This window comes from Salvelinus fontinalis, chromosome 20 (genome assembly GCF_029448725.1).
Source record: "Salvelinus fontinalis isolate EN_2023a chromosome 20, ASM2944872v1, whole genome shotgun sequence".
Classification (NCBI taxonomy): domain Eukaryota; kingdom Metazoa; phylum Chordata; class Actinopteri; order Salmoniformes; family Salmonidae; genus Salvelinus; species Salvelinus fontinalis.
The window spans coordinates 6,885,184-6,903,397 of record NC_074684.1 but is presented as its reverse complement, the minus strand read 5'-3'; the positions used below and the strand labels follow the sequence as shown (position 1 = coordinate 6,903,397).

The window sequence follows — 18,214 nt, the reverse complement described above, 5'->3', positions numbered from 1 at the left end:
CCCGTACAGGGTAAGGTGTTTTGAACTGATGCGGGGGCTATTTTGAACACTTTCTATGCCCGAATTAAAAATATAAAACACGAGGCTTCGGCTTGTTTTGTCGTTAAATGGTCTTCAGGTAGTCTACAGTCCATCTAAATCGATTCAAACACTAAATGTAACACCTGAGCTTCGCCCTGGTAAGCCATTTAACTTGATCAAACATACCAAACGTCCGATAGCCTACTTGAGGACATCGGGGCCGACATACAGTAGACAGGCTGCGCCTCGCTCGCTTGAAGTCTGTGAGTAGCCTGCCATCCGAAGTAACTGCTTTATCTATGGGGCTATGGGCGACCCGAACACACATCGCGGCCAAAATAAGACCGCCACAAACACATATTCCATGCCATTTATGAAAATAATATCGAAATAATTAGATTTTCTAACACTATTTAGTATGAAACCCATGGATATCGTATGCTAGCAAGCTACAGCTATCGATTCTGCAAGGCAGAAGCGAAAATAGGTTCTACACTCCTTTTTGGACGGGCTCGGAACGCAACTTCAACACTCGGCACTCGAAAACCGTTACGGAAGAAATATTTAGAGATATTAACTTACACACTCCGTCATACTGTGCCTGGAGATGCGTCGAAATAGTTATGGAACTGGTGTGATGGCTGAACTGATCTCCGTACTGGGGGAGAGCAGGGTAGTAGAGAGAAAGCGAGAGGACGGTGGCTGCCTGAGCGATGTGCTTTGCTCTTCCTGGTTCGGCTTCACCGATTTGCAGAAAACTTAATCTTAACCATTTGCTATGCAGACAAGCCTCGCTGACATCCAGTCTTCCAATGGCGAAAACGCCAGGCTGTTTATTTGAAGAATAAAACCAAAATATTTGTAGAATTTGCGTCCCCTTGCGAAGTGGCTCGAATTACTTGGTTCAACTCGATTAATGCACGGGCTATGGAGCGATGTTGCCCCCCTCAACGCCAGCCTCACCCTGTCATTATGTCGTGACCAGACCCAACCCAGACCACATCCAGTAAACCCACAATCCGTGTTTTCACACATCGCCTGGTGTGTACAGATATCACAACAACATTGTAATGTACACACAAGAATGTAAAGCATGCGGGGAAACAACACCAGTTCATTCCCATTCCCTGTGCTTGAACAATTACAGTTCATTCCCATTCCCTGTGGTTGAATAAAATGACCATTATTTTCAGGTCACAGTACATAATGTCATTAGCCTAATGTATTTAGTGTTATCATAATGTTATTAGCCTAATATATATTTTTGCGCTCCAAAAGTTGTAATTGGATATGGAAAGAATTCTAATTTCAGTCAGTCTATTACAAAAAAATCCAACACTTTATAGGCTAGGGTCCAAATGATTGGCCCTATTGGCCAGGCATATAGGCTGCTTCATGTGCATTACCCCTAATAGGCCTGTTTAGTCTGTTTTATTTGTATTTATTGCTTTATTACATGATCTTTTGCTTTATTATGCCTAAAAGCACACACGGCCCAGTCCTGTTGCAGAGGAATTAGCATAATCCAGCACAACAATAATATGCGGGCCTCCACGCCACGTGTGATAACCGGCAAATTATGACAACAAATTATAAAGATCCAAACACTGAGCACACTCGGGGTTTTGGTTTTGTGCAGGTGTCAGGTGATTACAATAATGCTTAGGCAGCGATTCTCAATAGTCCTGAGTGGCTTCATTCCTCTCCTTGTCTCATTTCCTTCAACTGCACAGATATGAACTGGACAGCTTAAATAAAATCCTCAGGGTATCCACCGTTGCTTTTCTTTGTTATGTGTTTTCAGATCTGCGCAAATGAAGGAGCTGAGGAAGCTCCTTTAGACTATCGAAATGAAGGAGAGAAGACAAGGAGAGGAAGCTGTTGTAGACTATTCAGATGGACCCTATACTGTTTTACCACCCCCACGCCTTGCATGAAGGTGAACATTTGTGATTTCATGGCCAAGACGTCTGACCAACCGTCGCTATTTCTGATGTTGCCTATGTTTCCAGAATATCCCCATTGAACCCAAGGTAATCTTTTTTTAAATATCTAGATGAATATATGTCCCTACAAGTTCAACATTTCAGTCATACATTTGGTTGAGGAAATGGACCTGGGCTGCAAACTGAACAGGACGTTAAGGGACAATATCAGACGACTTGAAGCATTCCGCTAAGACAACTGACATTTCCTCTGGTTTGCCAATAGACAGAGCCATCTTCACTCCTTGAATAATGTAAAATCAAATATATTGTCTGTGTACACAGTCTAGCAGATGTTATAGGGGGTGCAGCAAAATTCTTAGGATATATGTTACTCTAGCGTCTAACAATGCTGTAAAATGTCAAACAAGTACATATATATTCAAAAAATAAAATAAACTAGAAATCAAGAAATGTCGGGACGACCGTCAGCGCCATCTCAGACAATCCATTTAAGACATTTGTAACCTCTATAGGTTCAACTTTTCACTGTATGACACAGCAACCATACAGTGGAGGATGAACGTGCAAGTGTTTCGTAATAACAAGTTAATAAGCAGTTGACACAGCTAATCATGACTGACAGTTTTCAATATTTAATTTATGACATCATTATGCAGGCCTCTATGACTGAGGGTACAAGCAGTAGTCAACTCCTGAAAAGAGCAGTGCACTTCAGATAGGCTAAGTGGATTATCGTTTTTCTTAGGGATATAGGCCTAACGATTCACCGCATCAGTCCCAGATTCAAATGTTTAAGATTAAAGCGCATCGGTCCTCGGACCTCAAATCGATCCAAATGTAGCATGCGTCGGTCAGAAAATATATTCAAAAGTTACGAATCACCGGTTCACTTTTTTTTTTTTGCTCATGTTACATTCACTCTACCTTCCGAAAAAAACTCGTATTTTGTGACAACTGATGCGTCCTCTCCTTCAGTGTCGAACTGCATGTAATTGTATTGACAAGTCACTGATCTACAACTAATTTTGCATGCCGAACAACCCAGTGCAATATCAGTAGCGTAGTCAAACTATGCACTGTGCTCAGTTTCCTGGACCTTTCAGCATTCAAACGCTAAAATGGCTTCCATGATATTACTCTTTATTAGGCGATTGACAACCTATGTAAATTGCTAGGTTATTGTTATCTAAGCCCTGTTACAAATGTGTTTTACCGAAATAAAAGTAAGCTACGGGAGAACTCATCTGACTATAGACTATACCTGCTGAATGGGGATTACAATAGAATTTATTTGGATTGTTCAAGTTCACCATCAGCAATACATTTCGTAGTTTTGCTTTAAACGATCAGTGTATATGGTAATTCTTTAGATATATAGGGTAAGGTTGATAATTTCACAAGGAGGACAGCAATCACTTTTGCGAGGCACACTGCGTGGCAGAAGCCAGAGAAGAAAAGATCACCCTGTAAAAACTTCCAAATGGTCAAAACCATTTAATTTTGAGAAAAGCTGTGCTATGTCATAGCTAATTTATAAATGATAAATAAATACATTATACATATTGATACACCTGAATTCTAACCTTGTATACCACACTCTTAACCCTTTACACGGAACTGGCCTATATGGATAGGGCTAAATTGAAATGTTTCTTACAGAAGAAATATGAAAAGTATATGCATGGGAGCAATTGAAAGGGAACCGTTTGGAGATTATGGAAAAATGATCCGACCAAAAGGTGGGGCCGCAACAGTTCACCTGACACAAGAATCCAAATTTACACAGTTGATTTTATGTGCATTTTACATTTACTGTACTTTTCGCCGCATTTGGTTGATAACGAAATCTGAAAAAACTCAACACATTAAGTAACATGATAAGAATATTCCTGGAAAATGTGGGGTAGGTGCAACATAAGTCAAAAAAATGACAAGGCTTTGAGTGAGAGGACTAACTGGTGTCTCCAAGTGGCCACACACCTCTCCAAAGGGTGCACAGCTCCTAAGTAATTTCAATGCATTTTTATGACTCAGAGAAGAGTAAAAAATAATAATAAAAATACTTTCATAGTTGATCTCTCCTAGCTGTGCCTTTGAGGAACTAGAGCAAGCACACTTGTAGTTTTGGTTGGAACACAGCCCTGCATCCCCGCCATCACACATTTACTGTTGTTTACGCAATCCAAAGAAGGTCCATTATAAACCACAATCTGGGTCAGGAGGGCATCATTTGAAAGCTTGTCCTATTGCCAACATGACTAGCTAAATTATACAATACGATATTAAAGTGTCAGGCTTTCACAATGCAAGTCAGAGAAACAGATCGTCATTTGGGTGCGCATAGAAAGGAGTCATGCGTGCATTCAGGTGCGTGTGTGCTGCGGCAAATTTGATTCACCACAGAAAAACATAGGCTCATTCTGTTCAGAACAACTCAGGGTATGAAGCCAACAAAGGTTTTTTATCGTGCAAGAGTTCTCCAAGGAACATTTTTCAGTGCAGGTTTAGTACCATAGTACTCAACGCAATCACGATCCTTGATACCAAGGCAACAAAAAAGAAGGCATACTAGCCAAAGTCACAGAATGGCACGTCATCCAGACAGATCAACTCAGATACTGCCCTGTTCAATCGTTGGGCATCTTTTGAGTTCAATATCATTACATTTGCATTTTTTGATGTACAATTTCTTTCCAAAGAGCCATGTATGCATGAATGAATCAATTACACGTTTTTTTTTTACCAATCTAACATAAAAGGTCATCATTTACCATTCAAATAATCTCTATTGGTAAACTGAGTAAATCAATATGTAGCCTAGGCCTATCCACAATACAGGTGAATGCATATTCAATAGGTGTGTGCATGCATTGAGTTATTAAACTTGTTTTGTCTGATTTCACGGAGCTACAATCTGTTTCCCTTCCATTTGGGAATTATTGTATCGTACTGATCAACTACATTTGAACAGAAGTAGCTTATTTTATAAAAATGTGCATGGTCTCTTTAAAGAACTGCACTTGCTGATCCCCCCCCCCCAAAAAAAAATTGCGTTGCTCCTCAAGAAATGCTGCCGGCCATGACAGAGGCCAAACATGGGTTGGGTTGGCTTGGGGGTGCGGTTTGATGTGGGTGTTTCTTGGGTGTGACCTTGACACACCCATCTGTCAGAACCTTGCCTGCAGCCGTTTCCCCCCCACTCAATCACAACAAACACACCTCCTGCAGGTTGAGTTCAATAACTACAGGCAGATGCATGGCGAGATGCCAGAGGAAGTTTTGAATAGGTCAGTAGCCTACAGAGTATGAGAAGCATTCCTGACATAGTTTACATTATCTAAGTGTTTGGACAAATTCCAAATGTAGTAGCAGGTTCATGTAGAAGAAACAACCCTTTACATAATACCATACAAGCAGTGTTCTGCTAATATAACAATGTTAACATTTCATCTTTCATTGTCATTCCCAGTAGATACGGAAACTGTGCCTATCAGAATTTTGTATGTTGGTAATGGGGCTACCTTGGCAAACATGTCAGAGTGATCATACCTTCCTGTGTGGTGTCCTGTATACCACAGGAGTTCCCTGATCCTGGTGCAGAATACACAGGGTTTCTCCCTCCCTCCTAACTAATACCAATCAATTCAATAATAGAAAAAGACAATACAAGTAAAAGTTGTGTCTAGTAAAACTGTAATGCCAAGTCTCTCTCCATTCAGAGACATCAGTATCAAGCCCATCTGTCAGTCATCACATCATCTTGCAATTCTCCTTGTGCTGGCTCCATAAAATGTTTCTGTCAACAACTTTTTTTATTTTATTTAACGATGCAAGTCAGTTAATTTGTTCTTAACTATTTTTTACAATGACAGCCTACCAAAAGGCCTCCTGTGGGGACGGGGGCACGGGATTTAAAATAAATAAATAAATAAAATATAGGACAAAACACACATCACAACACTAAATAATGAGAGACCTAAGACAACAACATAGCAAGGCAGCAACACATGACAACACAGCATGGTAGCAACACAACATAACAACATGATACGAACATTATTGGGCACAGTCAACAGCACGAAGGTCAAGAAGGGAGTGACAACAATAAATCACACAAAGCAGCCACAACTGTCAGTAAGAGTGTCCACATAATCACTGCTATATTACCAATGGCAGTTAGGATAGATAATATCTGACACACAAACAGGTACTTTGTTCAAGTTTGAACAGGTCAGACTAAACCGGCGTAATTTTGTTCACCCCATTGACGACCGTTGGTGAGCAGGCAAGAGGTGAGTTATTTGCCAGAGCCCCAGAGCCTCAAAGCTGTTGCCAATGACAGGTGAAGGTTGCTGGCCGGATACTTGCCAACATGTGGCTGATTGTTCCATTCATAGGAATGCTCACAGCGAGGGTGTCTGCATGATGTTGATGAGGGCCCCCTTGTTGGTCTTCTCTATGCTGTATGTTCAGCTGCAAACTGGACCTCTCTCGAACAACTACAGCAGGTAATCTTATGAGGTAGTTTTGACTGGGAGTGCCTGTGACAGGGTGATATAATACACAGCCAAGTAGTAAATAGCATTTTATTCTAAAGAATGGTCAAGCCGGGTATTTTTTAATACAACTTCCCACAACACACAATACCTGTCATTGTTGATGACGCTGTATGTGTCATCAGGGCAGTAACTCAGATCACTATCAGAGGCCTCATGATGGCGTGTCCTTTTCATAGGAGTCCAGGGAGACTCTAGCAACAACCGATTAGGTGTCACAAGGGTACTTGAGTCGTATGACACTTTTATTCAGAGGTCTTGCCTGACAAGCTGTGAAAATAGCAAGTGAACAATGAAATAAATTATTTTGGAGGTTGCGTAACCATTACTAAGAATAGTAAAGCCCCCTTTACTGGCTCAAATAGCTGTCCAATAACCCTGTTACCAACCCTTCGCAAAGTTTTAGAAAAAATTGTGTTTGACCAGATACAATGTTATTTTACAGTAAACAAATAGACAACAGACTTTCAGCAAGCTTATAGGGAAAGACATTCAACAAGCACAGCACTTACACAAACTACTGATGATTGGCTGAGAGAAATTGATGACAAAAATATTGTGGGGGCTGTTTTGTTAGACTTCAGTGTAGCTTTTGACATTATCAATCATAGTCTGCTGCTGTAAAATCTTGTGTTATGGCTTTACATCCCGTGCTATATTCTGGATAAAGAGTTACCTGTCTAACAACACAGAGGGTGTTGTTTAATGGAAGCCTCTCCAACATAATCAGGAATTCCCCAGGGCAGCTGTCTAGGCCCCTTACTTTTTTAAATCCTTACTAACGACATGCCACTGGCTTTAAGTAAAGCCATTTTGTCTATGATGCGGATGACACACCACTATAAACGTCAGCTACTACAGTGACTGAAATGAGCGACTGCAACACTTAAGAGCAGCAGTTAGTTTCAGAATGGGTGGCAAGTAATAAGTTAGTCCTAAATATTTATGAAACTAAAAGCATTGCATTTGGTACAAACCATTCACTAAACCCTAAACCTCAACTAAATCTTGCAATAAATAATGTGGAAATTGAGCAAAGGTGACTAAACTGCTTGGAGTAACCCTGGATTGTAAACTGTCATGGTCAAAACATATTGATACAACAGTAGCTAAGATGGGGAGAAGTCTGTCCCTTATAAAGCTCGGCTCTACCTTAACAGCACTATCAACAAGGCGGGTCCTATAGGCTCTAGTTTGGTCGCACCTGGACTACTGTTCGGGATGCACGGGATGTAAAGCCATAACAAGTTTCCTAGGTTAGACTACTGCAATGCTCTACTTTCCGGCTACCCTGATAAAGCACTAAATAAACTTCAGTTAGTGCTAAATACGGCTGCTAGAATCCTGACTAGAATCAAAAAATTGATCATATTACTCCAGTGCTAGCCTCCCTACACTGGCTTCCTGTTAAGGCAAGGACTGATTTCAGGATTTACGGCTAACCTACAAAGCATTACTTGGGCTTGCACCTACCTATCTTTCCGATTTGGTCCTGCCGTACATACCTACACGTACGCTACGGTCACAAGACGCAGGCCTCCTTATTGTCCCTAGAATTTCTAAGCAAACAGCTGGAGGCAGGGCTTTCTCCTTTAGATCTACATTTTTATGGAATGGTCTGCCTATCTATGTGAGAGACGCAGACTTGGTCTCAACCTTTAAGTCTTTATTGAAGACTCATCTCTTCAGTAGGTCCCATGATTGAGTGTAGTCTGGCCCAGGAGTGTGAAGGTGAACGAAAAGGCTCTGGAGCAACGAACCGCCCTTGCTGTCTCTGCCTGGCCGGTTCCCCTCTCTCCACTGGGATTCTCTGCCTCTAACCCTATTATGGGGGCTGAGTCACTGGCTTACTGGTGCTCTTCCATGCGGTCCCTAGGAGGGGTGCGTCACTTGAGTGGGTTGAGTCACTGACGTGATCTTCCTGTCTGGGTTGGCGCCCCCCCTTGGGCTGTGCCGTGGCGGAGATCTTTGTGGGCTATACTCGGCCTTGTCTCAGGATGGTAAGTTGGTGGTTGAAGATATCCTTCTAGTGGTGTGGGGGCTGTGCTTTGGCAAAGTGGGTGGGGTTATATCCTTCCTGTTTGGCCCTGTCCGGGGGGTATCATCGGATGGGGCCACAGTGTCTCCTGACCCCTCCTGTCTCAGCCTCCAGTATTTCTGGCTGATCCTGTCTGGCGGAAGGCTCTGGCTGATCCTGTCTGGCGGAAGGCTTTGGCGGCTCCTGTCTGGCGGAAGGCTCTAGCGGCTCCTGTCTGGCGGACGGCTCTAGCGGCTCATGGCAGACGGGCGGCTTTGCAGGCTCAGTACAGACGGGCAGTTCATGCGGCGCTTGGCAGACGGACAGTTCAGATGGCGTTGGGCAGGCGGGCAGTTCAGGCGCCGTTGGGCAGACGGGCAGTTCAGGCGCCGTTGGGCAGACGGGCAGTTCAGGCACCGTTGGGCAGACGGCAGACTCTGGCCGGCTGAGACGCACTGTAGGCCTGGTGCGTGGTGCCGGAACTGGAGGTACCGGGCTAAAGACAAGCACCTTCAGGCTAGTGCGGGGAGAAGGAACAGGGTATGCTGGACCCTGGGGACGCACATTAGGCCTAGTGCGTGGTGCCGGAACTGGTGGTACCGGGCTGGGGACGCGCATCTCAGGGCTAGTGCGGGGAGCAGCAACAGGACGCACAGGAGGCGTGGTGCGTGGTGTAGGCACTGGTGGTAATGGGCTGGAGACACGCACCATAGAGCTAGTGCGTGGAGGAGGCACAGGGCTCTGAAGACGCACAGGAAGCCTGGTGCGTGGTGTAGGCACTGGTGTTACTGGGTTGGGGCGGGGAGGTGGTGCCGGAAATACCGGACCGTGCAGGCGTACTGGCTCCCTTGAGCACTGAGCCTGCCCAACCTTACCTGGTTGTATGCTCCCCGTCGCCGACCAGTGCGGGGAGGTGGAATAACCCGCACCTGGCTATGTAGGCGAACCGGGGACACCATGCGTAAGGCTGGTGCCATGTAAGCCGGCCCGAGGAGACGCACTGGTGGCCAGATGCGTTGGGCCGGCTTCATGACATCCGGCTCAACGCTCAATCTAGCCCGGCCGATACGTGGAGCTGGAATGTACCGCGCCGGGCTATGCACGCGTACATGAGACACCATGCGCTCTACTGCGTAACACGGTGTCTGCCCATACTCTCGCTCTCCACGGTAAGTACAGGGAGTAGGCGCAGGTCTCCTACCTGACTTCGCCACTCTCCCTTTAAGCCCCCCCAAGAATTTTTGGGGTTTTACTCACGGGCTTCCAGCCTTGCTTCCGTGCTGCCTCCTCATATCGCCTCCTCTCGGCTTTAGCTGCCTCCAGCTCTTCACGAGGGAGGCGATATTCTCGCGGTTGTGCCCAAGGTCCCTTTCCATCCAGTATCTCCTCCCATGTCCATGAATCCTGTGTAGGTGGGTCCTGTTGCCGCTTGACACGCCGCTTGGTCCTAGATTGGTGGGTAATTCTGTCACGTTATCCAGTCAGGATCCGCCAGAGCCAGCCAGTCAGGATCCGCCATCCAGTCCGGAGCTGCCGTCCCTCAGTCCGGAGCTGCCGTCCCTCAGTCCGGAGCTGCCGTCCCTCAGTCCGGAGCTGCCGTCCCTCAGTCCGGAGCTGCCGTCCCTCAGTCCGGAGCTGCCGTCCCTCAGTCCGGAGCTGCCGTCCCTCAGTCCGGAGCTGCCGTCCCTCAGTCCGGAGCTGCCGCCCCTTATCCCGGTGCTGCTCCTTATCCCGGTGATGCCCCTTAATTTAGGTGGGGTTATTTGGAGGGTGGTCATTGGGGGGGGGGGGGGGGGGGGAAACGGAAGCAGGGAGTGATTATGGTGGGATGGGGACCACGCCCAGAGCCTGAGCCGCCACCGTGGACAGATGCCCACCCAGACCCTCCCCTAGACTGTTGGTGGTGCGTCCGGAGTTCGCACCTTGAGGGGGGGATTCTGTCACGTTCCTGACCTGTTTTCTGTTATTTTTGTATGTGTTTAGTTGGTCAGGACGTGAGTTGGGGTGGGCATTCTATGTTTTGTGTTTCTATGTTTAGGTCGTTTGTAATTAGCCTTATATGTTTCTCAATCAGGGACAGGTGTTTGACGTTTTCCTCTGATTGAGAAGCATATAAAGGTAGGCTGTTCACACTGTTTGTTTGTGGGTGGTTGTCTCCTGTGTCTGTGTATGTTGCACCATACGGGACTGTTTCGTTGTCGTTCGTGTATGTAGTCTGTTCCTGTTCGTGAGTTCTTCGTGTATTTATGTAAGTTCCATGTTCAGGTCTGTCTACGTCGTTTTGTTATTTTGTAGTTTGTTGAAGTGTTTTCGGTTTTCGTCTTTAATTTAATAAACTTCGTTATGTCCACATTCCACGCTGCGCTTTGGTCCAATCCCTACTCCTCCTCTTCTTCTGACAACCGTTACACTCTTTCTTTCTCTCTCTCGGAGGACCTGAGCCCTAGGACCATGCCTCAGGACTACCTGGCATGATGACTCCTGGTTCATCCTTGGGAGCAATTTCCAAATGCCTGAAAGTACCACATTCATCTGTACAAACAATAGTACGCAAGTATAAACACCACAGGACCACCACAGGACCACGCAGCCGTCATACCGCTCAGGAGACCGCTTAGAGATGAATGTACTTTGGTGCGAAAAGTGCAAATCAATCCCAGAACAGCAGCAAAGGACCTTGTGAAGATGCTGGAGGAAACAGGTACAAAAGTATCTATATCCACAGTAAAACAAGTCCTATATCGACATAACCTGAAAGGCTGCTCAGCAAGGAAGAAAAAAACACTGCTTCAAAACCGCCATAAAAAAAGCCAGACTAGGGTTTGCAACTGCACATGGGGACAAAAATCGTACTTTTTGGAGAAATGTCCTCTGGTCTGATGAGACAAAAATAGAACTGTTTGGCCATAATGACCATCATTATGTTTGGAGAAAAAAGGGGGAGGCTTGCAAGCCAAAGAACACCATCCCAACCGTGAAGCACGGGGGTGGCTGCATCATGTTGTGGGGGTGCTTTGCTGCAGGAGGGACTGGTGCACTTCACAAAATAGAAGGCATCATGAGGAAGGACAATGTGGATATATCGAAGCAACATCTCAAGACATCAGTCAGGAAGTTAAAGCTTGGTCGCAAATGGGTCTTCCAAATGGACAATGATGCCAAGCATACTTCCAAAGGTTGTGGCAAAATGGCTTAAGGACAACAAAGTCAAGGTATTGGAGTGGCCATCACAAAGCCCTGACCTCAATAGAAAACTTGTGGGCAAAACTAAAAAAGCGTGTGCGAGCAAGGAGGCCTACAAACCTGACTCAGTTACACCAGCTCTGTCAGGAGGAATGGGACAAAATTCACCCAACTTATTGTGGGAAGCTTGTGGAAGGCTACCCAAAACGTTTGACCCAAGTTAAACAATTTAAAGGCAATGCTACCAAATACTAATTGAGTGGATCTAAACTTCTGACCCACTGGGACTGTGATGAAATAAATAAAAGCTGAAATAAATCATTCTCTCTACTATTATTCTGACATTTCACATTCTTAAAATAAAGTGGTGATCCTAACTGACCTAAGACAGGAAATTTTTACAAGGATTAAATGTCAGGAATTGTGGAAAAACTGAGTTTAAATGTATTTGGCTAAGGTATGTATGTAAACTTCTGACTTCAACTGTATGTGGTGGTAGAGTAGGGGCCTGAGGGCACTCAGTGTGTTGTGAAATCGTATTGTAATGTTTTTAATATTGTATAACTGACTTAGTCTTCCTGGGGTCTGGGGAAATGATCTGCTGCCTTGGCAGCAGTTAATGGGTATCCATAACAAATATAAATTGCAATCACATTGCTGGACATGTTATGATACCCACCTTTGCTCCTTCTGGTAGGTCACCGGCATCCATTCATGACCAGGGGATCAGTCTTGCGCCCAACTGTGCAATTTGTCTAACAGAAAAACAGGGTCAACGATTATCATCATCCCTCAATTATAAACATAGCTCAAGAAATAACAATCTCATTTGGAAGCTAATTCTATGCTTTACATATGTTAATTGGATTAAATTCAGGCCGGTGAGGCCGCTACACTGTGCAACCAACTGTGACATGTTTTGCTATGGCCCTGGGTTGGTTTGAGTTTGTTGCTGCTAGTTCATACGCTGTTGTAGTCTGACATGAGTTAGCTAGTACCACCATAGCTGCATAAAAAAAAAAGTGCCCTAGACATGGGTTGCATCTCGGTGGCTAGTGACGGTTTCATCTAAATTACACTAACTTAGACTGGCATGGAAATACAGTGACATTGCTAAAGTAAATAATTAGAAGGAAACAACGTTGCCATATTATGTTGTCAAATGTACTTTATTAGAGAGATGGCAACGTTGTCCTTACTGTTACTTGCAAAGTTTGTAAAAAATAAAATAGCTAGCAATGCTAATGTTAGCTAGCTAAAATACAGTGGTCCCCCTCAATCTTAGTTAGTTGGCTAAAGTTATACTGCATCTGAAGTCAATCTGGCGACATCAAACATAAAAGGTTTTCCTACTAATTATTTGCCTTCTATTGAAATATTATCTTGTTTCCAAGCCAAATCCGAGTTGTATTGGGGCAGGCTAACGTTAACCAGCTATCTAGTTGGTAGCTAGCTGGCGATGATAATCACTATCAAAAGGGTTACTGAACAGCAGTCTTTGGTCTAGGTACTGGTATACTCACTGGGACCAACGTACTCCAACCTCCTATTCCGCATGATGATGGGGTCTTTCGGCAGGGCATCCAAACCATAGTTGTTGGCTGTGCATCCTGCTGGAAGCATGTATTGCATGGGCTTTTCAGTCTTAAAACAGTCAGGATCCTTTGAACATGTTGGTTGGGGGCGATGAAACGGAGCCCCATTCAATGAAGGGAAGCGAAGTGGGTTATGGGGCGATTTGGACGTGGAGCATGGCAAAAGGGAACATGATTTGTTAACATAATTGCAATCCTAACCCAACCTTCATTTACTCATTGTGAGTTTAGTCATTTACTCACTGAGGTTCCAAACTCCTTTTTAGACGAGACTGACTTTATGACCAAAATGATCCTTTTAACACTTTGTAGTAAAATTTTGATACTAGAATAAATGTTTATGACTCATATCGATGTCACATAGGCCATTTAACCAACAAAGCAGTTAGGAAAATATTTACTAAATAAACCTAAGTAAAAAATATATATATATACATACATTACATACACACACACACACACGTCAAAAGTTTGGACACCTACTCATTCATGGGTTTTTCTTTATTTTTACTATTTTCTAAATTGTAGAATAATAGTGAAGACATCAAAACTATGAAATAACACATATGGAATCATGTAGTAACCAAGCAAGTCTTAAACAAATCAAAAAATATTTTATTTTTGAGATTCTTCAAAGTAGCCACCCTTTGCTTGACTACAGCTTTGAAAACTATTTGCATTCTCTCAACCAGCTTCATGAGGTAGTCACCTGTATCGCATTTCAATTGACAGGTGTGCCTTGTTAAAAAGTGAATTTGTGGATATTTTTCCCTTCTTAATGCATTTGAGCCAAACAGTTGTGTTGTGACAAGGTAGGGGTAGCATACAGAATATAGCCCTATTTGACAAAAGACCAAATCCATATTATGGCAAGAAAAACCCAAATAAGCGAAGAGAAATGGCAGTCCATCATTACTTTAAGACAGGAAGGTCAGTCAATCCGGAAAATTTCAAGAACTTTGAGTTTCTTAAATTTCTTAAAGTGCAGACGTAAAAAAACATCAAGCGCTATGATGAAACTGGCTCTCATGAGGACAGCCACAGGAAAGGAAAACCCAGAGTTTTCTCTGCTGCAGAGGTTAAGTTCATTAGAGTTACCAGTCTCAGATTGCATCCCAAATAAATTCTTCACAAGGTTCAGACACATCTCAACATCAACTGTTCAACTGTTCAAATGAGACTGTGTGAATCAAGCCTTCATGGTCGAATTGCTGCAAAGAAATCACAACTAAAAGGACACCAAGAAGAGACGTGCTTGGGCCAAGAAACATGAGCAATGGACATCAGACCGGAGGAAATCTGTCCGTTGGTCTGATGAGACCAAATTTTTGATTTTTGCTTCCAACCGCCGTGTCTTTGTGTGACGCAGAGTAGGTGAACGGATGATCTGCGCATGTGTGGTTCCCACCGTGAAGCATGGAGGAGGAGTTGTGATGGTGTGGGGGTGCTTTGCTCGTGACACTGTGTGATTTATTTAGAATTGAAGGCACACTTTACCAGCATGACTACCACAGTAATCTGCAGTGATACGCCATCCCATCTGATTGCACTTAGTGGGACTATCAATTGTCTTTCAAAAGGATAATGTGCCAAATCTCCTGGCTGTGTGAGGGCTATTTGACCAAGAAGGAGAGTGAAGGAGTGCTGCATCAGATAACCTGGCCTCCACAAATCACCCGACCTCAACCCAACAAATTGGACCACAGAGTGAAGGAAAAGCAGCCAACACATGCTCAGCAAATGTGGGGAAAGCATTCCAGGTAAAGCTGTTGAGAGAATGCCAAGAGTGTGCAAAGCTGTCATCAAGGCAAAAGGTGGCTTCTTTGAAGAATCTCAAATATAAAATATGTTAATTTGTTTAACACTTTGGTTACTACAAGCTTCCCACAATAAGTTGGATGAATTTTGGTCCATTCCTCCTGACAGAGCTGGTGTAACTGAGTCAGGTTTGTAGGCCTCCTTGCTCACACACGCTTTTTCAGTTCTGCCCACAAATTTTCTATATGATTGAGGTCAGGGATTTGTGATGGCCACTCTAATACCTTGACTGTGTTGTCCTTAAGCCATTTTGCCACAACTTTGGAAGTATGCTTGAGGTCATTGTCCATTTTGAAGACCCATTTGCAACCAAGCTTTAACTTCCTGACTGATGTCTTGAGATGTTGCTTCAATATAATCACATAATTGTCCTTCCTCATGGTGCCATCTATTTTGTGAAGTGCACCAGTCCCCCTCCTGCAGAAAATCACCCCCACAACATGATGCTGCCACCCCCGTGCTTCACGGTTGGGATGGTGTTCTTTTGTCACATCCTGACCATAGAGAGCTCTTATTTTCTATGGTAGAGTAGGTCAGGGCGTGACTGGGGGGTTAGTCTAGTTTATTATTTCTATGTGGGGTTCTAGGTTTGTTTTTCTATGTTGGTGATTTTTTATGATTCCCAATTAGAGGCAGTTGGTAATCGTTTTCTCTAATTGGGGATCATATTTAAGTAGCATTTTTTCCATCTGTGTTTTATGGGATATTGTTTTTGAGTTAGTGCACGTAGCATCTCTGTAGTCACGGTTCGTTATTAGTTTATTTGTTTTTATAGTTTATTGTTTTTGGTCTTTGCTTAGTTTCACTTTCTAATAAATAAATGTAGAACTCAACATCCGCTGCCCCTTGGTCCGACATTTATTCCAGCGAACGTGACATCTTTGGCTTGAAAGCCTCCCCCTTTTTCCTCCAAACATAACGATGATCATTATGGCCAAACAGTTCTATTTTTGTTTCATCAGACCAGAGGACATTTCTCCAAAAAGTACAATCTTTGTCCCCATGTGCAGTTGCAAACCATAGTCTGGCTTTTTTATGGCAGATTTGGAACAGTGGCTTCTTCCTTGCTGAGCGGCCTTTCAGGTTATGTCGATATAGGACTCGTTTTTGTGTGGATATAGATACTTTTGTACTTGTTTCCTCCAGCATCTTCACAAGGTCCTTTGCTATTGTTCTGGGATTGATTTGCACTTTTTGCACCAAAGTACGTCCATCTCTAGTAGACAGAAAACGTCTCCTTCCTGAGCAGTATGACGGCTATGTGGTCTCATGGTGTTTATACTTGCATACTATTGTTTGTACAGATGATACATTCAGGCATTTGGAAATTGCTCCCAAGGATGAACAAGACTTGTGGAGGGCCACAATTTCTTTTCTGTGGTCTTGGCTGATTTCTTTAGATTTTCCCATGATGTCAAGGAAAGAGGCACTGCGTTTAAAAGTAGGCCTAGAAATGCATCCACAGGTACACCTCCAATTGATTCATGATGTCAATTAGCCTAACAGAAGCTTCTAAAGCCATGACATAATTTTCTGGAATTCTCCAAGCTGTTTAAAGGCACAGTCAACTTAGTGTTTTGTAAACTTCTGACCCACTGGAATTATGATAGAGTGAAATAATCTGTCTGTAAACAATTGTTGACTTGTGTCATGCACAAAGTAGATGTCCTAATTGACTTGCCAAAACTATAGTTTGTTAACAAGAAATTTGTGGAGTGGTTGAATGACGAGTTTTAATGACTCAAACCTAAGTGTATGTAAACTTCCGACTTCAACTGTGTGTGTGTGTGTGTGTGTGTATATATATATATATATATATATATATATATATATATATATATATATATATATAACACACAGAGTCGACCAACAGCCTAATGACCAAACAAATTGACCAGTCGACTAATTGGGGTCAGCCCTAACATACATACGGTGGCAAGAAAAAGTATTTGAACCTTTTGGAATTACCTGGATTTCTGCATAAATTGGTCATAAAATTTGATTTGATCTTCATCTAAGTCACAACAATAGACAAACAGTCTCCTTAAACTAATAACACACAAACAATTAGGGAGTTTTCATGTCTTTATTGAACACACCATGTAAACATTCACAGTACAGGTTGTAAAAGTATGTGAACCCTTGGATTTAGAACTGGTTGACCCTCCCTTGGCAGCAATAACCTCAACCAAACGTTTTCTGTAGTTGCGGATCAGACAATTTCTCTTTACAAAACTGTTTCAGTTCAGCAATATTCTTGGGAAGTCTGGTGTGAACCACTCAAGGTTATGCCACAGCATCTCAATCGGGTTTAGGTCAGGACTCTGACTGGGCCACTCCAGAAGGTGTATTTTCTTCTGTTGAAGTCATTCTTCTTCTGTCCAGGCCCTGAGGCAGCAAAGCAGCCCCAAACCATGATGCTCCCTCCACCATACTTTACAGTTGGGATGAGGTTTTGATGTTGGTGTGCTTCTTGTGAATACCAAACTCAAATTTTGTGAGTGTTTTTTATAGGGTAGAACAGCTCTAACCAACATCTCAAATCTTGTCTAATTGATTGGACTCCAGGTTATGTAACTCCTGCCTCCAATTAGCTTTTGGAGAAGTCATTAGCCTAGGGCAGGGGTGTCAAACTCATTCCACGGAGGGCCTAGTGTCTGCAGGTTTTTGGTTTTTCCTTTCAATAAAGCCCTAGACAACCAGGTGTGGGGAGTTCCTAACTAATTAGTGATGTTAATTCATCAATCAAGTACAAGGGAGGAGCGAAAACCCGCAGACACTCGGCCCTCCGTGGAATGAGTTTGACACCTGTGGCCTAGGGGCTCACATACTTTTTCCAACCTGCACTGAATGTTTAAATTATGTATTCAATAAAGACAAGAAAAATACTTCTGGCTGATTACAGCTGCCACTCGTGATATGTGCATCAAAGTGAAGTGGATATTATTAGACCTGTGCATACAGTACAAGAGACTAGTGACTGTGGGGTAAATGTAACTGAATATATAAAACACAATTGTTATAACAGGCGCCAACAGGTTCTTTAGATTGGTAGGACTGAAAAAGTTGGTAGTA

General features: G+C 43.4%; 1 protein-coding gene across 2 annotated transcripts in view; it reads right to left on the bottom strand.

The window, feature by feature from the left end:
- LOC129817206 (bromo adjacent homology domain-containing 1 protein-like) overlaps nucleotides 1–18,214 on the bottom strand; it is a 73,724-nt gene that overhangs the window by 31,885 nt on the left and 23,625 nt on the right. The window contains exon 1 of one of the 2 annotated variants that reach the window (XM_055872220.1): nucleotides 604–956. The exons of the other annotated variant lie outside the window; for it this stretch is intronic. The gene's annotated coding sequence lies outside the window, so the exon portion shown is untranslated. Of the gene's footprint in view, nucleotides 1–603; nucleotides 957–18,214 lie in introns of those variants that run through there. 2 annotated transcript variants of the gene reach the window in all.